The following is a 12,098-nucleotide window of genomic DNA, read 5'->3' on the forward strand; positions in this document are numbered from 1 at the left end:
CGCCAAACCCTATCATGTATCAAAGAGATGAAATAATATATGTTAAAAGAAGAAGTTGACAATGAAGTACACAACGTTTGTTCATATACATATTTATTTAACATATACATATTGTCAGATATAACACAGGAGATTAAGGCAGAGTAGGACTGGCCTGTAATAATCAGCCCGCTGAATAATAATGACCCGATGGTCATTATTCATTAAGAGACGATTATCACTTCTCACCTTCACTGGTGTGTATTAATACATTTAAAACACTTGTTGATAAATACGATAGTTTTTCAACGTCATGAACATTTCTTTCTGGAACAGTTACTGTGTTTATACAAATTGCGTCAAATAATAAAATCAAGCAACCCAACTAAAACTTTCAGCACACGTGTTTTAATGGCGTCAAATTTGACGTCATATTGCATGTGCTTATGAATGTGTTTCTATGTATAGCAAGTGTGTTTGAAAAAAATCTTATATTTGCGCATTTGGTTAAATCATCTACGAAATTGGCCTAACAGAACATTACAGAATGTTATTACATGAAAAAATAAAATTATCCCTCCGAAGATATAGTTCGCGGCTTCGGCTGCTCCGCATGCGCGGATATAATTGTGTGAATGGCTGTATCCATTTTGGTTGTAGGACATTTTTATTCTGAAAATGAATTAAAAAGAAGTAGAAAAATTCATTCGTCAAATAAAAGTTTAAAAGCTGCACCAAGATATTTGAAGATATTTTTTAGTTAGTTTGTTTGTTTGTTTCTTAAGTTGTTCTTTTTTAATAAGTATTATTTAATTATATATTGATAAATATAGGGAATCATATGCATACGTAAATCATCAAACTGAAATAAAAGCGATTCAAAGGTCATCAAATGAGTTACTTCAAAGTAAAATGAATTCGAAAAAATGCAAAATACGATAAACCAATTAATATGAGAATGAACTTGCAATATAACAATACCAATTATTCAAATCTGTTTTTTTTTAATTCAAGATAAGATTGCATTATGAATTTATTATAAATTATGTGTAAAGAGATGCCTATACTATCCAACTCACCTCTCTATCTTCCGATTTAGATGTGCGCTGCTAAAGATTATACATTTTGTTAAAACGTTCTTTTATTTAATAATATTAACTTAAAGATACAACATAAAAACGGCTTCTCATCCCTTTATGGTGATATCACGTGAACGCGTTTTGATAAAATAATGCAATACGATTAGATAAGCAATCATTATTCATGCATTTACAATTTCGCTGGACAATCTAACAAAATTAAACATATCATTACGTATAATTTGAAGAGGCATTTCAAAGATACCTAATGATAGTGTCTATAACTGATTTGTTTGCAGATATTGTAATTTACCATAATGTTGCTAACACATTTAATTTAAGATATTGATCATTGAATTAAAGTTTTTCATCATTTTACTCTTTCACGTAATCTCAAACATTAATGTTACTGTCCAGTAAGTTACGTTTTGATAGATATATTAATTAAAACAAAAAAAGATGTAAAACTGTACAGAGGCAAGGCACTTCAGTTTTAAAAAGTAACCTAACATAATTGCTTCGGGATAATGCTGTTGAACAAACAACAAATGCACGTTTGATTTCTTACAAAAGTCTTTAATGCAACAGGCTATGTCATATACTATGGCAATGCTGGAGCGCGCATGAAACGATAGATCAAAAGGCTATTCTAACTATGTAATTATGCTAAAGAAAAGAGAGAAATAAAAAATCCCTGAAGAAGGCACAAAACATCAAAATTGTCAGTGTTGCAGTCTAGGTTTGATTGAGCCTGTTCATGGGCGATAATGGGAAGTGCAAGTTACCGTTCATGTCCCCTAGCACCGGCTTAAGCAGAATTCAACATTTAATAATGGTTATGGTAAAATTTTGACTTTAGAAGCATCAGCAGATGTGTCCATACGGCAGTCATCACGAAACTTTTAATGTGGCACTTTCGTGCCATTCCATCAAAAGCGGCGTATGGTCCCCATGTAAAAGAATACGAGAAAACAATAGGTGTAACTAAATAAAATGGAATTTTAAAAGGAGATCAGAGGTTATAAAGCCTGCATATTACAGATAAGCTGCCAAAAGACAAATTCTAAAAACATGCCCCATCTGCTAAGGGTGATTAAACAGTGAGGAAGTGAGGAATACTGGAATCATCTAACTAGAAATAGCCGAAGATAAAGAACTAAAAAATACCACAAGCACAGCAATACTGTCGAGCTGAACGATCTTTAAAGATCGAAAATATAACATCCCTGATTGAATATTTACGGCCTCCAATAATTATCAAGTTAGTGAAACAAATTACAAAAAATATAATCAAAATAGATTTCTTTCGGGGTATACAAATTGGTGTACATAATAATACTATTCTGGATTTTGATTTCATGAGTTTATGGACATAAGCTGACAAACAACTGCTATAGTATCACTTTTTTTAAAACCAACACAATTAACAAAGTGATTATTCTGTTATCAGCTTCAGATACTGTTAATGTTTGAAAGTGAAAAAGTTCAGGTTGATTATGTACATTATTGACTGTCCATATGCAGAAATGGTTCACACACTTTAATATTTAGAAATGTTGACAAGAATAGCGATTAGTTATATTGCCTTACATATCATTTATTCTTTTTTATTAGTCTACAATTCTTTCTACTCAAGTGGTAAACAGGTGTTTTGTGGTGCTGTATTTCTGCACTCGGAGACATCGTTTCGGTTTCCTGGTTGTGCTGTAGACGTACTTTGGGCATTAGCATGGACCTGTGCAGGCGGTTGATGTTGTTGGTATTGAACATGTTGACAGCTCGGGCCTTGTGTGTACATAACACCTCCTAAAACATTCAAACAGTAGTACTATAGTAAGGCTAAAGGTATAAATTTCTTTACAGCACAGAACAATATTAATTGGGGAGGGATGCCTATTATTGTTTTGTTGGTATTGCTGCCCACTTGAAGTCAAATGTCGAATGTTATCATCAATTTGAATAGCATGTAAGGTTTATAAAAGATACGGTGTTAGACTTTATTTAATTTTAATTACCAGAAAGTGTTAACCATAATTTCATACATATATTGAAAACAATATCTTGCTATGATATGTGATATAATATACATCTTATTATCCAAGATACTTTCTAGAAAAGATATTAAGTGAGACACTTCCATTGTACTTGCATATATTTAGATATATTTAGAACTGCAACTATTTTATAAAAATTGTTCTGTTGGCTGATCTTCATGGTGTCATCATAATACCAATTTTGTAACATTGTATCTATAACGCATCATTGTTTTTTAAATGCATTACAAATGTTGTTTGCTAAAATATCTTTCATTTAAAGGTTATTCAAATCATACATTTAAAGTTTTAACATTATTAACAGATATCATTTTAAAAGGCGGTGGGTAAAAGGTGAATACCTTACAATTTCATCGATGTTATTCTGCGACTGTACTTCAATAAATTTAATGTAAAATTGTTCTGTAGATTACGCACTATGTTGTGGTTGTATTATCGGTTGTGTCATCGGATAAATAAACATTCCATCACGACGACTGTCTTTTCGACAACAAATCCAACATATATAGATCAAAATGATCACCAGGAGAAATACAATTATCCCCCCAAGGACATTAATCGCTAATTCGGCTGCCCAACATTGGATGCCATAGCTATCTGCTCTACCGTAGCTACCTAAATTTGGTAAATTGGACATTTTTGTTCTGAAACAATAAAACAAAAAAGGCAGAAAATACGTTATCTGAAATAATAAATAAATAAAATCGGTGGTATTGTGTGGTATGGTATTAAGGTTAATTTATTGGAGTTTAATTCTGTTATCGACTTAAAAAGGCATCCAATAAATCAAACCAAGCAAACCGTTACATGTGACTCAAATTTCCTTACTAAAACATTTATAAATCAGGATCTTATCTAAAGTGAAAAGATCAAACTTGAAAATTGAATAGTTAAAGCACAATATTTAAACGGTATTGTTAATGTAGGTGAAGTATTGATTTCATGATAAAATACAAAATGTACAGGATCACGTTAGAAAATTTGATCAAAAAGTTAAAATTTTCATTTTTCATAGGACTTCAAGGCTTTTTCTTATAGTTAATATAATGTATAAATTATGCCGTTTAAATCGGGTGTGATTTTAATTCTTTTGGTGTTTGCTCATTGTGTACATGTTTTACAAAACACAATTGAAGACAATGTGGCGTTAGACCTTCTTTAAGATCAGAGTTCAATATAACGAGTGTATCTCAACGTGGACGACAAGATGAGTCTGGAAAATACCAGAAAAAAAACAGCGTATTTAATTCAATAACAATATAAGAAAATCAAAAATATCAGCGTTTGAAATTCAATAGAAATATAGAGAAAAATATCAATTATCTGAATTATTTTTTATCATTATGGACATGCAAATATATTGATTTAACATTTGGTTTTAAAATGAACATATAAATAGAGGATATTGAATGAGTGTAGTTTAATACTAAATTTATTGAACGAGTTGAATAAAATCATATTATGCGAGCCTCTGGCGAGCATAATATTGTTTTATTCAACGAGTTCAATAAATTGACATTGAATCTACACAAATATTCTATTGATCACATATATAAAATAAGAACAGTAAACTGTTAAAATGAGTAATTTTCAATGACGTGCCTATAGAGTTACGCCAACATTAGCGCGCTTTTAACGCTATGTTTATATTTAGCGAAAATGATGTCATGTCAAAGTGTTATACACTAGTGTAATATCGTTTTAATTAAATGGCTTTATTACACTCCTGTGCCGCGGTTTATGTGAAAAAAGAATGTTTTTTTGTTCGTTTTTAAAGCAATTATCCACTAAATAATACAAATGAATATGTGTAACAGTGATTCCGCTCTTAAGATAACATGAAAACTGCACATAAAACAAAAGTACCTATCAAAATGTAGGGTTACGGTATAAAGAAATTAATACTGGCATTTGTTTTTTTCTTGCGACAATCTATCAAACCATTGCTTGAATAAGATAAATCTGTCGATTCAAACGTGATTATTTGCAGGCAAACAATAACCTTATCGCTATACAAATATAATTTTTTGTTAGCTCTGAAACAGGAGATTAATCAATTACGCTGACGTTTTTATAATAAAATCAAGCAATCCGTATCAACAACCCAGCTCTTTAACTTTCAGCAAGCTTGTCTGATGTCGTCAAATTTGACGTAATATTATATATACTTATGTTCAGCGGGCCCGATTTTGATCGGTCAAATGACACTCATAATCAGTTTAGATCATGGTTGAATTGATTGATGTTTATACTAAGCGTATGCCGTTTAAAAGGTGTAACTGTAATAGTTACTACTACTTAGCACTACCTTTGTAGAAACCATAACTATCTTGTTATGAAATCCGATATGTTCTGATTAAAAATGACATTCTAATGCAACCTTTATCATATATATGTTTGATTAAGAGTGTACTGCTATGTTTTATTTAGGTATACAATGTTTTGTCAATATCAAAACTTTAAACATTTCTGAAAGGGAAGATTATTATTGGTTGATACATAAACATTTATTTGAAAATTTCTTAAATAATAAAATAAAAAATGAATTTGTAAAAAGAAACAAAAAATAGCTTCTCGTATGTACACAATTTACTGTCTATATGATCAAAATATTCATACTTTTGAATGTTTCGAAATGTTTAATGTTTTGTTTTAATGTCCTTCAAAGAATTTATGCTTTCTGTTTCGTCTATAATACCTTTTACTCGAGTAGCGCACAAGTATTCTGTGATGCTTATTTTAAATGTGCTGAGTCTCGGCAACTCGGTCTTGATTTGATGGTTGCGTGGTTATCATACGGTGATCATTGGCATAAACAGGGGCAGGCGGATGTTGTTGTTGGCACTGAACATGTTGGCAGTTCGGGCCTGGTGCGTACATGACACTTCCTGAAATATTCAAGCAGTTCCACAATTAGACTACTGTTTGCATTGAAGATCACACATATTTAATTTTTGGGGCAAAATTTCGTATTAACACACTGAAATAATTTAAAACAAAAATAGCTATTGATTTACATATGTAGTTGATTATAACAGTTTAAAAAAACCTTTGACGCATGTTCGCAAACAGAACGTTCTTGAAATGATGGTGAAGTATTGATTACGTAGATTAAAAGTGATATTACTTCGGTTATAACAGCAAAGGGGGAATAGACATTAATATGCACCTACAAATGCCGTCCATCAACATGCGCAATTAAACCATACTGTAAGTAATGGTAAGAGCACCGAAACACGAAGCTTTCTGATTTGTTTGAGGGGGCGTAAGATTGACGAGTATTCTATGTTCTTACTCTTTTGTATCATAGGAAAAAATACAAAAATAGGAAAAACACTTTTCATGCCGTCATAATATTAAACCCTAGAAAAAAATATCCAATGTAAGAGCATCGGTATATGACCTTTCTACCGTTATCTCGTTCCTTGTCGTCGCAATTAGTAAACACCAATCAACGATCATACTCTAGACAGACAGTGAGTGAGGCCAGAGGGTAACGAATATCTGCGATTTAACTCTAACACGTTTTCAAAAATAAAGTCTCTAAACTATGATAAAACTTATATAAAAGTCAGTTTGTGCTGTTGGACGGTCTTCACTGTTTCCTCATAAACTTTTACCATTTAAATGACATTGAATGTCTTCATTATTTAATAAATGTAGTCAAATGCTGTTTCCAACATATCCTTAATTTAGAGGTTATTCAAATTATTTAAAGTTTTACAATTATTCACATAAAGTGAATGGCAAACAATTCCCCGAAATTATTCTGTGATCGAACTTAAACAACGTAAAATTGTTCCGTAGATTACTCACCATGTTGTGGTTGTAGCATCGGTTGTGCCATCGGATAAATAGCCATTCCATCACGGCGACTGTCTTTGCGACAACAAATATAACATATACAGATCAATACTACCACGAGAAGAAATACTATTATACTTCCGAAGACATAAATTGCGAATTCGGCTGCCCAACATCGGTTGCCATAGTCATCTGTAAAACTGTCTAAGTTTTCTAGATTTCGGTGATTGAACATTTTTATACTGCAAAAAATAAAACAAAAACGACAGAAATTCATTATAATATAATGACTGTATCTGCACTAATTGCGAAGAAGCAACAAAGCAAAAGATTGTTCAGGCATTTGGCCAATAAGTAGTAGTCAGTTAATAATTTTGAAAATATAACATTACACCTAAATTAAAAAAGATTTAGGGAAATAAATACAAACATTTCTGAGGTATATTTTGCCTTTTATCATTTTATCTGTGGAAATAAAAACAAATATTAAAAATATGAAAGTAGGCCAAAAACTCATATTTATTCTTTGGACTAATTTCTCAGGTGTTTCTCTGTTGCAGTCAGTAGCATCAGCTATAAATTTTATCATCGGAAATTATCTGGTTATATTTTTACAAGACAGTGACTAATTGGTACTGAATTCAAACCGTGTCACGTACTTATACATGTTATATAATCAATGTATTACTGCGCGCTGTATAATTGCAACTGCTTAGCAAATTGGTGTATTCATAACCAACCTTTTTTTCTTGAAGGTATAATTAAATAAAAAGGTTATTTTTAGTTTTTCGTGAAATGTGGAATATATCCTAACTTAACATGATAAAATTCGGCACATTAATATTCCTGTAAATATATGAAATTGAATAATGTTTCGTGAAAATGTATTCTATTCATCTCTCAAACGAAAAAAATATCATCTTATTTGTTTTGGACATACGCAAACTATTAATATCACCTTTGAGTTAAAAATGGAAATAGAAAATTTGGTATTAAATTTTAATACCTTTGTTTTTTTCCTGTAATATATAGAAAGTCAACATCCACCAAATTATAGAAAATATTAATAAAAAGTGTTTAGATAATTCCACACTGACACTAACATGAAGACTGCTAGATAACCAAACGATTATAAAATTTGTTTGAACACGAACATATCAGAAGATAAGGTTGCGGTAATCAAAAGCAAATACTTGATTTTTTTTCCGCTTGCGACAATCTATCAAAGCATTTTTTTTAAACAAAATGCAGGAATAAGATAATGCTGTCCCATAAAACTTGTTAACATCTAGGTAGACAAAAACTAACATAGCGGCTTTATTCATGACATCTTATCATTATCTCAGATATTTAGTATTACAATAACCATGTTTAAATGTTTAATTATGTTTAAGCCGGTGCTAGATACGTGGATGGCAAATACCGTCTAGGATTAGGCTCAATCAAACCGAACGTGCAACATGTTCACTTTTGTTGTTTTGAGCGTTCATTAGGAATTCCGTTCTTCCCTATTTTTCTTACAATAACAAAAAGGAAATCGAACTGAATGGAATAGTTTATCTAAACGCTGAAATGGAAGTCCGGGTAACTCCAAATGCTCATTTGATACAATTATGTAGTAGTAAAAAGCGAAATGATGAATTTGCACATCTGCAGATACAAAACGACAACACCTTTTATGTATCAAAGAGGTAAAATAATGTTAAAAGAAGATTTTGGCAATAAATTACACAACGTTTGTTCTATACATATATATTAGGGATGGCAACGAGTAACCGGTTAACCGAGTACTCGATCGAACGTCCGAATATCGGTAAACAAAATTGATATCGATGACTCGGAAAAAATATTTAATATCAACTTTTTTTGAGATTTAGAAAAATTGGTGCATCCAATTAGTTCAGAAATTCGGAGATGTACACGCATCGGTATAAATACTTGTTAAGTGAATCCAAAATATCCTTGCAGAGGTGTGAAAATGATATTGTAAATTTAACGAGGCCATCAGTAGTTTGACACGCGTATGGGATTGAATACAGTCCTGTGCCGTTCACGTCATTCGGCCTCTTATGATATTTAATTACCTTTAAATATATGACAGTTTGTAGCCGAATCTTGTTAATTATAAAAACAAAACATAAATATGTACGGAATATTATGTTGTAGTAGCTTTCTGAGGCTTTGTATTTTCAATTTTCAAACATTGCGAGTAGTCAAAAATAATAATTCATTATATATATTTGCGCATTTGGTTTAATCAGGGTTTTGATCTTAATTAAAAATGAACGTGTTAATTCTACGGAGGTTGCCTAACAAAACATTACACATATTTTTTTCTGGTATGTTACAAATACTGCAAGATTGTGTTCATTAAAATTGTTTACATGCAGTTATACTTGTCGATACTTTTACATGTTCAGCTGATAATGTCGTGTAAATCTTTTCTATGGTGTTCAACACGTGTCTTGTGGTGCCGTGTTTCTGTATTCGGGAACAGAGCCCTGATTTGCTGATGTTTCTGTTCTTGTGCATTGACCATTACCACATAGTTGTGTAGATGGCAGATTATTTTGGCTTTGGATATGTTGACAACTTGGACAGTTCATAGCCGGTCCTGAAATGTTTAAACTTTATAATGATATCATAGGGCATTCATTCTTGCTGATCAATCCGTTGCAAGACATAAATGTCTTAAACAGCCCCAACCACCATCAACCCAACCAACACCACCAACCCCCAAGGAGTCAGACAAGTCGCACGCTGAAGATTACATAGTTTCCGTTATCCTTTCATATCTATAAGAAGACACCGATAAATGAAGAATTAATATGATGTCTCATTAAGCGCCTTACACAGTTGTCTAAGAGTCTGTATTAGCAGCTGATGTGAGATTCGGATAATTGCCATACCATGTGTAACGAACATGGACCTTTGTATAGTCTTGATAATGATATCTTTATATTATAATTGCAAGTTATTATATTTACCAATATCACAATATATTATCAACTTTTATGTGCCTAAAGATAAAAAAATAAACTTCTTAACAACATTAAACTAATATCAAATAACTCACCATATTACGGTTGAGTTATTGGGGCGTATAATTATTCTATCTCGGCGGTTGTCCTTCCTACAACAAATCCAACATATGAAGGTCAATGTAAATACTTGAAAAATTAAATTTTCCCTCCGAAGATATAGATCGCGAATTCGGCTGCTCCGCATGCGTGGATATAATTGTTTGAATGGCTGTATCCATTTTTGTTGTAGGACATTTTTATTCTGAAAAAGAAATAACAAGAACACAGACTATTTATTTGTAAAATAAAACTATTTTAAGATATTTGAAGATAATTTGTGTTTGTTTGTTTATTTCTTAAGTTGTTCTCTTTAATTAATGAATAACTTATATTTAATTATATACATGTATTTATAAATAAGGTAATCATATGCGTACGTAAATGATCAAACTAAAACAAAGAGATTCAAAGGACATCAACTGAGTTACTGCAAAGTAAAATAATTTCAAAAAAGAAAACCAATTTACATACTTTACTCAATATGAGAATTAACCAAAAAATCTTATTTGCAATAAAACTATACTAATTATTCAAATATGTGTTGCTGTTGTTGTTTTTTTATTTAATTAAAGATAAGAATGTATTATGAATTTATATGTGTAAATAATACATGCCTATACTATCCAACTCGACTCTCTATCTTCGGATTTAGATGTGCAATGCTAAAGATTATACATTTTAGTTAAATGCTCTTTTATTTCTAATTACCTTATAGATCCAACATAAAAAACGGCTTTTTCATCCCTTTTTGGTGAGAATCACGTGAGTGCGTTTACAATACGCTTATAAGCATTCATTATTCATGCATTTACATTTTCGCTGGACAATCTATTACGGATATATTGTATAGGCATTTCAAAGATACTTAACGATAGGGTGCATAACTGATTTGTTTGCAGATATTGTAATTTATCATAATGTTGCTAACACATTTAATTTAAAATATTGATCATTGAATATAAGTTTATTATCATTTAACACTTTCCTTAAATGTAACGAGTAAGTTATGTTTTGATAGTAATATGAATTATAACCCAAAAAAAAGATGTAAACCTGTACAGAGGCAAGGCACTTCAGTTTTAAAATTAACCTAATATAATTGCTTCGGGATGATGATGTTGAACAAACAACCAATTCACTTTTGATTTCATACAAACAAATTTTGTGGATCCGGTTATGTCATATACTTTGACACTGCTGGAGCGCGCATGAAATGATAGATCAAAACGCCCTGCTAACTATGTATGCTTTATAAATAATAGAGAGAAATAAAAAGTCCCTGAGAAGGCACAAAACGACAAAATTGTAAATGTCGCAGGCTCGGTTTGAGTGAGCCTGTTCATGGGCGGTAATGGGAAGTGAAAGTTACTGTCCATGCCACCTAGCACCGGCTTAAGCAGAATTTAACTTTTAATCATGGTTATGGTGTGACTTTAGATGCATCCGCAGATGTGTTCATACGTCAGTTATCATGGAACCTTCAAAGTGACACTTTCGTGCCATTCCATTAAAAGCGGCGTATGGTCCCCGAGTAATCGAATGCGTGTGTCCTACCCGAGAAAACAATGGGATGGAATTATAAAAGGCGATCAAATGTAATGAAGCCTGCATATCACAGATAAGCTGACGAAAGACAAATTTGAAAACCATGCCCCATATGCTAAGATTGATTTAACAGTATTCAAGTGAGGAATACTGGAATCACCCAACTGGAAACTAGCCGAATAATAAGTTAGAACTAAAAAAATCACAAGCCCAGAAATACTGCCGTGCTGAATGATATTTAAGGATCGGAAATATAACATCCCTGATTGAATGTATGGGAAAACTATTTACGACCTCCAATAATTATCATGTGAGTGAAAAAAAAATAATAAAGAAAGAAATAAAAAGAAATTTTTTTCGGGGTATATAATCGTACATAATAATTCTAATCTGGATTTTGACTTCATGAGTTTACGGACATGAGCGGACAAACAATTGATATAGTATCACATTTTTTTTAAACCAACACAATTAACAAAGTAATTATGTTGTTATCAGCAGCTTTAGATACTGTTAATGTTTGTTAGTGAAAATGTTTATAAGTTCAGGCTTAT

General features: G+C 31.6%; 1 long non-coding RNA gene across 3 annotated transcripts; it reads right to left on the reverse strand.

The window, feature by feature from the left end:
• Positions 1-351: 351 nt before the first annotated feature.
• Positions 352-10,199, reverse strand: LOC132748777 (uncharacterized). 3 transcript variants are annotated; one of them, XR_009628318.1, is made up of 5 exons: positions 9,993-10,199; positions 7,923-9,530; positions 6,929-7,158; positions 5,811-6,000; positions 352-2,864 (listed from the first exon to the last, which is right to left on the reverse strand). It is a non-coding gene; the product is annotated as an uncharacterized LOC132748777 (long non-coding RNA). The 3 variants fall into 3 exon arrangements; XR_009628317.1 differs by having other exon boundaries at positions 3,530-6,000; XR_009628316.1 differs by having other exon boundaries at positions 3,454-6,000.
• Positions 10,200-12,098: the final 1,899 nt, after the last annotated feature.

Source organism: Ruditapes philippinarum, unplaced genomic scaffold (genome assembly GCF_026571515.1).
Source record: "Ruditapes philippinarum isolate M1 unplaced genomic scaffold, ASM2657151v2 ctg942_1_1_1_1, whole genome shotgun sequence".
Taxonomy (NCBI): domain Eukaryota; kingdom Metazoa; phylum Mollusca; class Bivalvia; order Venerida; family Veneridae; genus Ruditapes; species Ruditapes philippinarum.